This window comes from Atractosteus spatula, chromosome 12 (genome assembly GCF_055471065.1).
Source record: "Atractosteus spatula isolate fAtrSpa1 chromosome 12, fAtrSpa1.hap1, whole genome shotgun sequence".
NCBI lineage: Eukaryota > Metazoa > Chordata > Actinopteri > Semionotiformes > Lepisosteidae > Atractosteus > Atractosteus spatula.
In genome coordinates, this window is record NC_142717.1 from 8,827,017 (window position 1) to 8,842,066 (window position 15,050).

The window sequence follows — 15,050 nt, forward strand, 5'->3', positions numbered from 1 at the left end:
AAGTTGAATCAGGTTCCTTCGAACTGTTGTTGTCGGGCAATTCAGACACCATTCCTTTATGGGGCAAAGCACTGTTTACAGTCATATAGGTCAGAAAAAAATCTTTAGAAAACATTGAAAGAACTATATTCCTAAGTATCATTTCAGCCCTAAAACACAGCCACGCCATCAAAAACTGTCTACATTGTATGGGAATAAAACCCTAACCCTAGCTTGGGGTTTTGCTAGTTAGGGTTAGGGTTCAAATATTTCTCAAAGACAATGTTTTCAATATTCCAATCATTTAACTGGAAAATGTGCTTCACTGAATCAAAATATTAGTTTAAAAAGACAATACAACACTGCCAAAACCAAAAGAGTGTGTCAGGAATGGTCCAATTCATTTTTGAAAGGTCTTCTTTCATTGGAAATTTCGTTTTGAACGGAGTGCTGAATGAATGCACGTTTAGGCTTAAGTAGCCAAAAAGACCAAAACAACTAATACATTTTTGCTTTATTTGTTTATATGCCTGTGATTTTAAAGCCCATGGCAAGAGATTGAAGTTAAATCAGGTTCTTTCGAACTGTTGTTGTCGGGCAATTCAGACACCATTCCTTTATGGGGCAAAGCACTGTATACAGTCATATAGGTCAGAAAAAAATGTTTAGAAAACATTAAAAGAACTATATTCCTAAGTATCATTTCAGCCCTAAAACACAGCAATGCCATCAAAAACTGTCTACATTGTATGGGAATAAAACCCTAACCCTAGCTTGGGGTTTTGCTAGTTAGGGTTAGGGTTCAAATATTTCTCAAAGACAATGTTCTCAATATTCCGCTGCTTTAACTGGAAAATGTGCTTCTCTGAATCAAAATATTAGTTTAAAAAGACAATACAACACTGCCAAAACCAAAAGAGTGTGTCAGGCATGGTCCAATTCATTTTTGAAAGGTCTTCTTTCATTGGAAATTTCGTTTTGAACGGAGTGCTGAATGAATGTACGTTTAGGCTTAAGTAGCCAAAAAGTCCAAAACAACTAATACATTTTGGCTTTATTTGTTTATATGCCTGTGATTTTAAAGCCCATGGCAAGAGATTGAAGTTAAATCAGGTTCTTTCGAACTGTTGTTGTCGGGCAATTCAGACACCATTCCTTTATGGGGCAAAGCACTGTATACAGCCATATAGGTCAGAAAAAAATCTTTAGAAAACATTGAAAGAACTATATTCTTAAGTATCATTTCAGCCCTAAAACACAGCTATGCCATCAAAAACTGTCTACATTGTATGGGAATAAAACCCTAACCCTAGCATTGGGTTTTGCTAGATAGGGTTAGGGTTCAAATATTTCTCAAAGACAATGCTTTCAATATTTCACTCATTTAACTGGAAAATGTGCTTCTCTGAATCAAAATATTAGTTTAAAAAGACAATACAACACTGCCACAACCAAAAGAGTGTGTCAGGAATGGTCCAATTCATTTCTGAAAGGTATTCTTTCATTGGAAATTTCGTTTTGAACGGAGTGCTGAATGAATGCACGTTTAGGCTTAAGTAGCCAAAAAGACCAAAACAACTAATACATTTTTGCTTTATTTGTTAATATTCCTGTGATTTTAAAGCCCATGGCAACAATTTGAAGTTGAATCAGGTTCCTTCGAACTGTTGTTGTCGGGCAATTCAGACACCATTCCTTTATGGGGCAAAGCACTGTATACAGCCATATAGGTCAGAAAAAAATGTTTAGAAAACATTAAAAGAACTATATTCCTAAGTATCATTTCAGCCCTAAAACACAGCCATGCCATCAAAAACTGTCTACATTGTATGGGAATAAAACCCTAACCCTAGCTTGGGGTTTTGCTAGTTAGGGTTAGGGTTCAAATATTTCTCAAAGACAATGTTCTCAATATTCCGCTCATTTAACTGGAAAATGTGCTTCTCTGAATCAAAATATTAGTTTAAAAAGACAATACAACACTGCCAAAACCAAAAGAGTGTGTCAGGAATGGTCCAATTCATTTTTGAAAGGTCTTCTTTCATTGGAAATTTCGTTTTGAACGGAGTGCTGAATGAATGTACGTTTAGGCTTAAGTAGCCAAAAAGTCCAAAACAACTAATACATTTTGGCTTTATTTGTTTATATGCCTGTGATTTTAAAGCCCATGGCAAGAGATTGAAGTTAAATCAGGTTCTTTCGAACTGTTGTTGTCGGGCAATTCAGACACCATTCCTTTATGGGGCAAAGCACTGTATACAGCCATATAGGTCAGAAAAAAATCTTTAGAAAACATTGAAAGAACTATATTCCTAAGTATCATTTCAGCCCTAAAACACAGCCATGCCATCAAAAACTGTCTACATTGTATGGGAATAAAACCCTAACCCTAGCGTTGGGTTTTGCTAGATAGGGTTAGGGTTCAAATATTTCTCAAAGACAATGTTCTCAATATTCCGCTCATTTAACTGGAAAATGTGCTTCTCTGAATCAAAATATTAGTTTAAAAAGACAATACAACACTGCCAAAACCAACAGAGTGTGTCAGGAATGTTCAAATTCATTTTTTAAAGGTCTTCTTTCATTGGAAATTTCATTTTGAACGGATTGCTGAATGAATGTACGTTTAGGCTTAAGTAGCCAAAAAGTCCAAAACAACTAATACATTTTTGTTTTATTTGTTAATATTCCTGTGATTTTAAAGCCCATGGCAACAATTTGAAGTTGAATCAGGTTCCTTCGAACTGTTGTTGTCGGGCAATTCAGACACCATTCCTTTATGGGGCAAAGCACTGTATACAGCCATATAGGTCAGAAAAAAATGTTTAGAAAACATTAAAAGAACTATATTCCTAAGTATCATTTCAGCCCTAAAACACAGCAATGCCATCAAAAACTGTCTACATTGTATGGGAATAAAACCCTAACCCTAGCTTGGGGTTTTGCTAGTTAGGGTTAGGGTTCAAATATTTCTCAAAGACAATGTTCTCAATATTCCGCTCATTTAACTGGAAAATGTGCTTCTCTGAATCAAAATATTAGTTTAAAAAGACAATACAACACTGCCAAAACCAAAAGAGTGTGTCAGGAATGGACCAATTCATTTTTGAAAGGTCTTCTTTCATTGGAAATTTCGTTTTGAACGGAGTGCTGAATGAATGTATGTTTAGGCTTAAGTAGCCAAAAAGTCCAAAACAACTAATACATTTTGGCTTTATTTGTTTATATGCCTGTGATTTTAAAGCCCATGGCAAGAGATTGAAGTTAAATCAGGTTCTTTCGAACTGTTGTTGTGGGGCAATTCAGACACCATTCCTTTATGGGGCAAAGCACTGTATACAGCCATATAGGTCAGAAAAAAATGTTTAGAAAACATTAAAAGAACTATATTCCTAAGTATCATTTCAGCCCTAAAACACAGCCATGCCATCAAAAACTGTCTACATTGTATGGGAATAAAACCCTAACCCTAGCTTGGGGTTTTGCTAGTTAGGGTTAGGGTTCAAATATTTCTCAAAGACAATGTTCTCAATATTCCGCTCATTTAACTGGAAAATGTGCTTCTCTGAATCAAAATATTAGTTTAAAAAGACAATACAACACTGCCAAAACCAAAAGAGTGTGTCAGGAATGGTCAAATTCATTTTTGAAAGGTCTTCTTTCATTGGAAATTTTGTTTTGAACGGAGTGCTGAATGAATGCACGTTTAGGCTTAAGTAGCCAAAAAGACCAAAACAACTAATACATTTTTGCTTTATTTGTTAATATTCCTGTGATTTTAAAGCCCATGGCAACAATTTCAAGTTGAATCAGGTTCCTTCGAACTGTTGTTGTCGGGCAATTCAGACACCATTCCTTTATGGGGCAAAGCACTGTTTACAGTCATATAGGTCAGAAAAAAATCTTTAGAAAACATTGAAAGAACTATATTCCTAAGTATCATTTCAGCCCTAAAACACAGCCACGCCATCAAAAACTGTCTACATTGTATGGGAATAAAACCCTAACCCTAGCTTGGGGTTTTGCTAGTTAGGGTTAGGGTTCAAATATTTCTCAAAGACAATGTTTTCAATATTCCACTCATTTAACTGGAAAATGTGCTTCACTGAATCAAAATATTAGTTTAAAAAGACAATACAACACTGCCAAAACCAAAAGAGTGTGTCAGGAATGGTCCAATTCATTTTTGAAAGGTCTTCTTTCATTGGAAATTTCGTTTTGAACGGAGTGCTGAATGAATGCACGTTTAGGCTTAAGTAGCCAAAAAGACCAAAACAACTAATACATTTTTGCTTTATTTGTTTATATGCCTGTGATTTTAAAGCCCATGGCAAGAGATTGAAGTTAAATCAGGTTCTTTCAAACTGTTGTTGTCGGGCAATTCAGACACCATTCCTTTATGGGGCAAAGCACTGTATACAGTCATATAGGTCAGAAAAAAATGTTTAGAAAACATTAAAAGAACTATATTCCTAAGTATCATTTCAGCCCTAAAACACAGCAATGCCATCAAAAACTGTCTACATTGTATGGGAATAAAACCCTAACCCTAGCTTGGGGTTTTGCTAGTTAGGGTTAGGGTTCAAATATTTCTCAAAGACAATGTTCTCAATATTCCGCTGCTTTAACTGGAAAATGTGCTTCTCTGAATCAAAATATTAGTTTAAAAAGACAATACAACACTGCCAAAACCAAAAGAGTGTGTCAGGCATGGTCCAATTCATTTTTGAAAGGTCTTCTTTCATTGGAAATTTCGTTTTGAACGGAGTGCTGAATGAATGTACGTTTAGGCTTAAGTAGCCAAAAAGTCCAAAACAACTAATACATTTTGGCTTTATTTGTTTATATGCCTGTGATTTTAAAGCCCATGGCAAGAGATTGAAGTTAAATCAGGTTCTTTCGAACTGTTGTTGTCGGGCAATTCAGACACCATTCCTTTATGGGGCAAAGCACTGTATACAGCCATATAGGTCAGAAAAAAATCTTTAGAAAACATTGAAAGAACTATATTCTTAAGTATCATTTCAGCCCTAAAACACAGCTATGCCATCAAAAACTGTCTACATTGTATGGGAATAAAACCCTAACCCTAGCATTGGGTTTTGCTAGATAGGGTTAGGGTTCAAATATTTCTCAAAGACAATGCTTTCAATATTTCACTCATTTAACTGGAAAATGTGCTTCTCTGAATCAAAATATTAGTTTAAAAAGACAATACAACACTGCCAAAACCAAAAGAGTGTGTCAGGAATGGTCCAATTCATTTCTGAAAGGTATTCTTTCATTGGAAATTTCGTTTTGAACGGAGTGCTAAATGAATGCACGTTTAGGCTTAAGTAGCCAAAAAGACCAAAACAACTAATACATTTTTGCTTTATTTGTTAATATTCCTGTGATTTTAAAGCCCATGGCAACAATTTGAAGTTGAATCAGGTTCCTTCGAACTGTTGTTGTCGGGCAATTCAGACACCATTCCTTTATGGGGCAAAGCACTGTATACAGCCATATAGGTCAGAAAAAAATGTTTAGAAAACATTAAAAGAACTATATTCCTAAGTATCATTTCAGCCCTAAAACACAGCCATGCCATCAAAAACTGTCTACATTGTATGGGAATAAAACCCTAACCCTAGCTTGGGGTTTTGCTAGTTAGGGTTAGGGTTGAAATATTTCTCAAAGACAATGTTTTCAATATTCCACTCATTTAACTGGAAAATGTGCTTCCCTGAATCAAAATATTAGTTTAAAAAGACAATACAACACTGCCAAAACCAAAAGAGTGTGTCAGGAATGGTCCAATTCATTTTTGAAAGGTCTTTTTTCATTGGAAATTTCATTTTGAACTGAGTGCTGAATGAATGTACGTTTAGGCTTAAGTGGCCAAAAAGTCCAAAACAACTAATACATTTTTGCTTTATTTCTTAATATTCCTGTGATTTTAAAGCCCATGGCAAGAGATTGAAGTTAAATCAGGTTCTTTCGAACTGTTGTTGTCGGGCAATTCAGACACCATTCCTTTATGGGGCAAAGCACTGTATACAGCCATATAGGTCAGAAAAAAATGTTTAGAAAACATTAAAAGAACTATATTCCTAAGTATCATTTCAGCCCTAAAACACAGCTATGCCATCAAAAACTGTCTACATTGTATGGGAATAAAACCCTAACCCTAGCATTGGGTTTTGCTAGATAGGGTTAGGGTTCAAATATTTCTCAAAGACAATGTTCTCAATATTCCGCTTAATTAACTTTAAAATGTGCTTCTCTGAATCAAAATATTAGTTTAAAAAGACAATACAACACTGCCAAAACCAAAAGAGTGTGTCAGGAATGGTCCAATTCATTTTTGAAAGGTCTTCTTTCGTTTTCATTGGAAATTTTCATTGGAAATTTCATTGGAAATTTCGTTTTGAACGGAGTGCTGAATGAATGTACGTACGTTTAGGCTTAAATAGCCAAAAAGTCCAAAACAACTAATACATTTTGGCTTTATTTGTTTATATGCCTGTGATTTTAAAGCCCATGGCAAGAGATTGAAGTTAAATCAGGTTCCTTCGAACTGTTGTTGTTGGGCAATTCAGACACCATTCCTTTATGGGGCAAAGCACTGTATACAGCCATATAGGTCAGAAAAAAATCTTTAGAAAACATTGAAAGAACTATATTCCTAAATATCATTTCAGCCCTAAAACACAACCATGCCATCAAAAACTGTCTACATTGTATGGGAATAAAACCCTAACCCTAGCTTGGGGTTTTGCTAGTTAGGGTTAGGGTTCAAATATTTCTCAAAGACAATGTTCTCAATATTCCGCTGATTTAACTGGAAAATGTGCTTCTCCGAATCAAAATATTAGTTTAAAAAGACAATACAACACTGCCAAAACCAAAAGAGTGTGTCAGGAATGGTCCAATTCATTTTTGAAAGGTCTTCTTTCATTGGAAATTTCGTTTTGAACGGAGTGCTGAATGAATGTACGTTTAGGCTTAAGTAGCCAAAAAGTCCAAAACAACTAATACATTTTGGATTTATTTGTTTATATGCCTGTGATTTTAAAGCCCATGGCAAGAGATTGAAGTTAAATCAGGTTCTTTCGAACTGTTGTTGTCGGGCAATTCAGACACCATTCCTTTATGGGGCAAAGCACTGTATACAGCCATATAGGTCAGAAAAAAATCTTTAGAAAACATTGAAAGAACTATATTCCTAAGTATCATTTCAGCCCTAAAACACAGCTATGCCATCAAAAACTGTCTACATTGTATAGGAATAAAACCCTAACCCTAGCGTTGGGTTTTGCTAGATAGGGTTAGGGTTCAAATATTTCTCAAAGACAATGTTCTCAATATTCCGCTCATTTAACTGGAAAATGTGCTTCTCTGAATCAAAATATTAGTTTAAAAAGACAATACAACACTGCCAAAACCAACAGAGTGTGTCAGGAATGTTCAAATTCATTTTTGAAAGGTCTTCTTTCATTGGAAATTTCATTTTGAACGGATTGCTGAATGAATGTACGTTTAGGCTTAAGTAGCCAAAAAGTCCAAAACAACTAATACATTTTTGCTTTATTTGTTAATATTCCTGTGATTTTAAAGCCCATGGCAACAATTTGAAGTTGAATCAGGTTCCTTCGAACTGTTGTTGTCGGGCAATTCAGACACCATTCCTTTATGGGGCAAAGCACTGTATACAGCCATATAGGTCAGAAAAAAATGTTTAGAAAACATTAAAAGAACTATATTCCTAAGTATCATTTCAGCCCTAAAACACAGCCATGCCATCAAAAACTGTCTACATTGTATGGGAATAAAACCCTAACCCTAGCTTGGGGTTTTGCTAGTTAGGGTTAGGGTTCAAATATTTCTCAAAGACAATGTTCTCAATATTCCGCTCATTTAACTGGAAAATGTGCTTCTCTGAATCAAAATATTAGTTTAAAAAGACAATACAACACTGCCAAAACCAAAAGAGTGTGTCAGGAATGGACCAATTCATTTTTGAAAGGTCTTCTTTCATTGGAAATTTCGTTTTGAACGGAGTGCTGAATGAATGCACGTTTAGGCTTAAGTAGCCAAAAAGACCAAAAGAACTAAAACATTTTTGCTTTATTTGTTAATATTCCTGTGATTTTAAAGCCCATGGCAACAATTTGAAGTTAAATCAGGTTCCTTCGAACTGTTGTTGTCGGGCAATTCAGACACCATTCCTTTATGGGGCAAAGCACTGTATACAGCCATATAGGTCAGAAAAAAATGTTTAGAAAACATTGAAAGAACTATATTCCTAAGTATCATTTCAGCCCTAAAACACAGCCATGCCATCAAAAACTGTCTACATTGTATGGGAATAAAACCCTAACCCTAGCTTGGGGTTTTGCTAGTTAGGGTTAGGGTTGAAATATTTCTCAAAGACAATGTTTTCAATATTCCACTCATTTAACTGGAAAATGTGCTTCTCTGAATCAAAATATTAGTTTAAAAAGACAATACAACACTGCCAAAACCAAAAGAGTGTGTCAGGAATGGTCCAATTCATTTTTGAAAGGTCTTCTTTCATTGGAAATTTCATTTTGAACTGAGTGCTGAATGAATGTACGTTTAGGCTTAAGTGGCCAAAAAGTCCAAAACAACTAATACATTTTTGCTTTATTTCTTAATATTCCTGTGATTTTAAAGCCCATGGCAACAATTTGAAGTTGAATCAGGTTCCTTCGAACTGTTGTTGATGGGCAATTCAGACACCATTCCTTTATGGTGCAAAGCACTGTATACAGCCATATAGGTCAGAAAAAAATGTTTAGAAAACATTGAAAGAACTATATTCCTAAGTATCATTTCAGCCCTAAAACACAGCCATGCCATCAAAAACTGTCTACATTGTATGGGAATAAAACCCTAACCCTAGCTTGGGGTTTTGCTAGTTAGGGTTAGGGTTGAAATATTTCTCAAAGACAATGTTTTCAATATTCCACTCATTTAACTGGAAAATGTGCTTCTCTGAATCAAAATATTAGTTTAAAAAGACAATACAACACTGCCAAAACCAAAAGAGTGTGTCAGGAATGGTCCAATTCTTTTTTGAAAGGTCTTCTTTCATTGGAAATTTCATTTTGAACTGAGTGCTGAATGAATGTACGTTTAGGCTTAAGTGGCCAAAAAGTCCAAAACAACTAATACATTTTTGCTTTATTTCTTAATATTCCTGTGATTTTAAAGCCCATGGCAACAATTTGAAGTTGAATCAGGTTCCTTCGAACTGTTGTTGTTGGGCAATTCAGACACCATTCCTTTATGGGGCAAAGCACTGTATACAGCCATATAGGTCAGAAAAAAATGTTTAGAAAACATTGAAAGAACTATATTCCTAAGTATCATTTCAGCCCTAAAACACAGCCATGCCATCAAAAACTGTCTACATTGTATGGGAATAAAACCCTAACCCTAGCTTGGGGTTTTGCTAGTTAGGGTTAGGGTTCAAATATTTCTCAAAGACAATGTTCTCAATATTCCGCTCATTTAACTGGAAAATGTGCTTCTCTGAATCAAAATATTAGTCTGAATAGACAATACAACACTGCCAAAACCAAAAGAGTGTGTCAGGAATGGTCAAATTCATTTTTGAAAGGTCTTCTTTCATTGGAAATTTCGTTTTGAACGGAGTGCTGAATGAATGTACGTTTAGGCTTAAGTAGCCAAAAAGACCAAAACAACTAAAACATTTTTGCTTTATTTGTTAATATTCCTGTGATTTTAAAGCCCATGGCAAGAGATTGAAGTTAAATCAGGTTCTTTCGAACTGTTGTTGTCGGGCAATTCAGACACCATTCCTTTATGGGGCAAAGCACTGTATACAGCCATATAGGTCAGAAAAAAATGTTTAGAAAACATTAAAAGAACTATATTCCTAAGTATCATTTCAGCCCTAAAACACAGCTATGCCATCAAAAACTGTCTACATTGTATGGGAATAAAACCCTAACCCTAGCGTTGGGTTTTGCTAGATAGGGTTAGGGTTCAAATATTTCTCAAAGACAATGTTCTCAATATTCCGCTTAATTAACTTTAAAATGTGCTTCTCTGAATCAAAATATTAGTTTAAAAAGACAATACAACACTGCCAAAACCAAAAGAGTGTGTCAGGAATGGTCAAATTCATTTTTGAAAGGTCTTCTTTCATTGGAAATTTCATTTTGAACGGAGTGCTGAATGAATGTACGTTTAGGCTTAAGTGGCCAAAAAGTCCAAAACAACTAATACATTTTTGCTTTATTTCTTAATATTCCTGTGATTTTAAAGCCCATGGCAACAATTTGAAGTTGAATCAGGATCCTTCGAACTGTTGTTGTTGGGCAATTCAGACACCATTCCTTTATGGGGCAAAGCACTGTATACAGCCATATAGGTCAGAAAAAAATGTTTAGAAAACATTGAAAGAACTGTATTCCTAAGTATCATTTCAGCCCTAAAACACAGCCATGCCATCAAAAACTGTCTACATTGTATGGGAATAAAACCCTAACCTTAGCTTGGGGTTTTGCTAGTTAGGGTTCAAATCTTTCTGAAAGACAATATTCTCAATATTCCACTCATTTGACTGGAAAATTTGCTTCTCTGAATCAAAATATTAGTTTAAAAAGACAATACAACACTGCCAAAACCAAAAGAGTGTGTCAGGAATGGTCAAACTCATTTTTGAAAGGTCTTCTTTCATTGGAAATTTCGTTTTGAACGGAGTGCTGAATGAAAGCACGTTTAGGCTTAAGTGGCCAAAAAGTCCAAAACAACTAATACATTTTTGCTTTATTTGTTAATATTCCTGTGATTTTAAAGCCCATGGCAACAATTTGAAGTTGAATCAGGTTCCTTCGAACTGTTGTTGTCGGGCAATTCAGACACCATTCCTTTATGGGGCAAAGCACTGTATACAGCCATATAGGTCAGAAAAAAATGTTTAGAAAACATTAAAAGAACTATATTCCTAAGTATCATTTCAGCCCTAAAACACAGCCATGCCATCAAAAACTGTCTACATTGTATGGGAATAAAACCCTAACCCTAGCTTGGGGTTTTGCTATTAGGGTTAGGGTTCAAATATTTCTCAAAGACAATGTTCTCAATATTCCGCTCATTTAACTGGAAAATGTGCTTCTCTGAATCAAAATATTAGTTTAAAAAGACAATACAACACTGCCAAAACCAAAAGAGTGTGTCAGGAATGGTCCAATTCATTTTTGAAAGGTCTTCTTTCATTGGAAATTTCGTTTTGAACGGAGTGCTGAATGAATGTACGTTTAGGCTTAAGTAGCCAAAAAGTCCAAAACAACTAATACATTTTGGCTTTATTTGTTTATATGCCTTTGATTTTAAAGCCCATGGCAAGAGATTGAATTTAAATCAGGTTCTTTCGAACTGTTGTTGTCGGGCAATTCAGACACCATTCCCTTATGGGGCAAAGCACTGTATACAGCCATATAGGTCAGAAAAAAATGTTTAGAAAACATTAAAAGAACTATATTCCTAAGTATCATTTCAGCCCTAAAACACAGCCATGCCATCAAAAACTGTCTACATTGTATGGGAATAAAACCCTAACCCTAGCTTGGGGTTTTGCTAGTTAGGGTTAGGGTTCAAATATTTCTCAAAGACAATGTTCTCAATATTCCGCTCATTTAACTGGAAAATGTGCTTCTCTGAATCAAAATATTAGTTTAAAAAGACAATACAACACTGCCAAAACCAAAAGAGTGTGTCAGGAATGGTCAAATTCATTTTTGAAAGGTCTTCTTTCATTGGAAATTTCGTTTTGAACGGAGTGCTGAATGAATGCATGTTTAGGCTTAAGTAGCCAAAAAGACCAAAACAACTAAAACATTTTGGCTTTATTTGTTTATATGCCTGTGATTTTAAAGCCCATGGCAAGAGATTGAAGTTAAATCAGGTTCTTTCGAACTGTTGTTGTCGGGCAATTCAGACACCATTCCTTTATGGGGCAAAGCACTGTATACAGCCATATAGGTCAGAAAAAAATGTTTAGAAAACATTAAAAGAACTATATTCCTAAGTATCATTTCAGCCCTAAAACACAGCCATGCCATCAAAAACTGTCTACATTGTATGGGAATAAAACCCTAACCCTAGCTTGGGGTTTTGCTAGTTAGGGTTAGGGTTCAAATATTTCTCAAAGACAATGTTCTCAATATTCCGCTCATTTAACTGGAAAATGTGCTTCTCTGAATCAAAATATTAGTCTGAAAAGACAATACAACACTGCCAAAACCAAAAGAGTGTGTCAGGAATGGTCAAATTCATTTTTGAAAGGTCTTCTTTCATTGGAAATTTCGTTTTGAACGGAGTGCTGAATGAATGCACGTTTAGTCTTAAGTAGCCAAAAAGACCAAAACAACCAATACATTTTTGCTTTATTTGTTAATATTCCTGTGATTTTAAAGCCCATGGCAACAATTTGAAGTTGAATCAGGTTCCTTCGAACTGTTGTTGTCGGGCAATTCAGACACCATTCCTTTATGGGGCAAAGCACTGTATACAGCCATATAGGTCAGAAAAAAATGTTTAGAAAACATTAAAAGAACTATATTCCTAAGTATCATTTCAGCCCTAAAACACAGCTATGCCATCAAAAACTGTCTACATTGTATGGGAATAAAACCCTAACCCTAGCGTTGGGTTTTGCTAGATAGGGTTAGGGTTCAAATATTTCTCAAAGACAATGTTCTCAATATTCCGCTTAATTAACTTTAAAATGTGCTTCTCTGAATCAAAATATTAGTTTAAAAAGACAATACAACACTGCCAAAACCAAAAGAGTGTGTCAGGAATGGTCAAATTCATTTTTGAAAGGTCTTCTTTCATTGGAAATTTCATTTTGAACGGAGTGCTGAATGAATGTACGTTTAGGCTTAAGTGGCCAAAAAGTCCAAAACAACTAATACATTTTTGCTTTATTTCTTAATATTCCTGTGATTTTAAAGCCCATGGCAACAATTTGAAGTTGAATCAGGATCCTTCGAACTGTTGTTGTTGGGCAATTCAGACACCATTCCTTTATGGGGCAAAGCACTGTATACAGCCATATAGGTCAGAAAAAAATGTTTAGAAAACATTGAAAGAACTGTATTCCTAAGTATCATTTCAGCCCTAAAACACAGCCATGCCATCAAAAACTGTCTACATTGTATGGGAATAAAACCCTAACCTTAGCTTGGGGTTTTGCTAGTTAGGGTTCAAATCTTTCTGAAAGACAATATTCTCAATATTCCACTCATTTGACTGGAAAATTTGCTTCTCTGAATCAAAATATTAGTTTAAAAAGACAATACAACACTGCCAAAACCAAAAGAGTGTGTCAGGAATGGTCAAACTCATTTTTGAAAGGTCTTCATTCATTGGAAATTTCGTTTTGAACGGAGTGCTGAATGAAAGCACGTTTAGGCTTAAGTGGCCAAAAAGTCCAAAACAACTAATACATTTTTGCTTTATTTGTTAATATTCCTGTGATTTTAAAGCCCATGGCAACAATTTGAAGTTGAATCAGGTTCCTTCGAACTGTTGTTGTCGGGCAATTCAGACACCATTCCTTTATGGGGCAAAGCACTGTATACAGCCATATAGGTCAGAAAAAAATGTTTAGAAAACATTAAAAGAACTATATTCCTAAGTATCATTTCAGCCCTAAAACACAGCCATGCCATCAAAAACTGTCTACATTGTATGGGAATAAAACCCTAACCCTAGCTTGGGGTTTTGCTATTAGGGTTAGGGTTCAAATATTTCTCAAAGACAATGTTCTCAATATTCCGCTCATTTAACTGGAAAATGTGCTTCTCTGAATCAAAATATTAGTTTAAAAAGACAATACAACACTGCCAAAACCAAAAGAGTGTGTCAGGAATGGTCCAATTCATTTTTGAAAGGTCTTCTTTCATTGGAAATTTCGTTTTGAACGGAGTGCTGAATGAATGTACGTTTAGGCTTAAGTAGCCAAAAAGTCCAAAACAACTAATACATTTTGGCTTTATTTGTTTATATGCCTTTGATTTTAAAGCCCATGGCAAGAGATTGAAGTTAAATCAGGTTCTTTCGAACTGTTGTTGTCGGGCAATTCAGACACCATTCCTTTATGGGGCAAAGCACTGTATACAGCCATATAGGTCAGAAAAAAATGTTTAGAAAACATTAAAAGAACTATATTCCTAAGTATCATTTCAGCCCTAAAACACAGCCATGCCATCAAAAACTGTCTACATTGTATGGGAATAAAACCCTAACCCTAGCTTGGGGTTTTGCTAGTTAGGGTTAGGGTTCAAATATTTCTCAAAGACAATGTTCTCAATATTCCGCTCATTTAACTGGAAAATGTGCTTCTCTGAATCAAAATATTAGTTTAAAAAGACAATACAACACTGCCAAAACCAAAAGAGTGTGTCAGGAATGGTCAAATTCATTTTTGAAAGGTCTTCTTTCATTGGAAATTTCATTTTGAACGGAGTGCTGAATGAATGCATGTTTAGGCTTAAGTAGCCAAAAAGACCAAAACAACTAAAACATTTTGGCTTTATTTGTTTATATGCCTGTGATTTTAAAGCCCATGGCAAGAGATTGAAGTTAAATCAGGTTCTTTCGAACTGTTGTTGTCGGGCAATTCAGACACCATTCCTTTATGGGGCAAAGCACTGTATACAGCCATATAGGTCTGAAAAAAATGTTTAGAAAACATTAAAAGAACTATATTCCTAAGTATCATTTCAGCCCTAAAACACAGCCATGCCATCAAAAACTGTCTACATTGTATGGGAATAAAACCCTAACCCTAGCTTGGGGTTTTGCTAGTTAGGGTTAGGGTTCAAATATTTCTCAAAGACAATGTTCTCAATATTCCGCTCATTTAACTGGAAAATGTGCTTCTCTGAATCAAAATATTAGTCTGAAAAGACAATACAACACTGCCAAAACCAAAAGAGTGTGTCAGGAATGGTCAAATTCATTTTTGAAAGGTCTTCTTTCATTGGAAATTTCGTTTTGAACGGAGTGCTGAATGAATGCACGTTTAG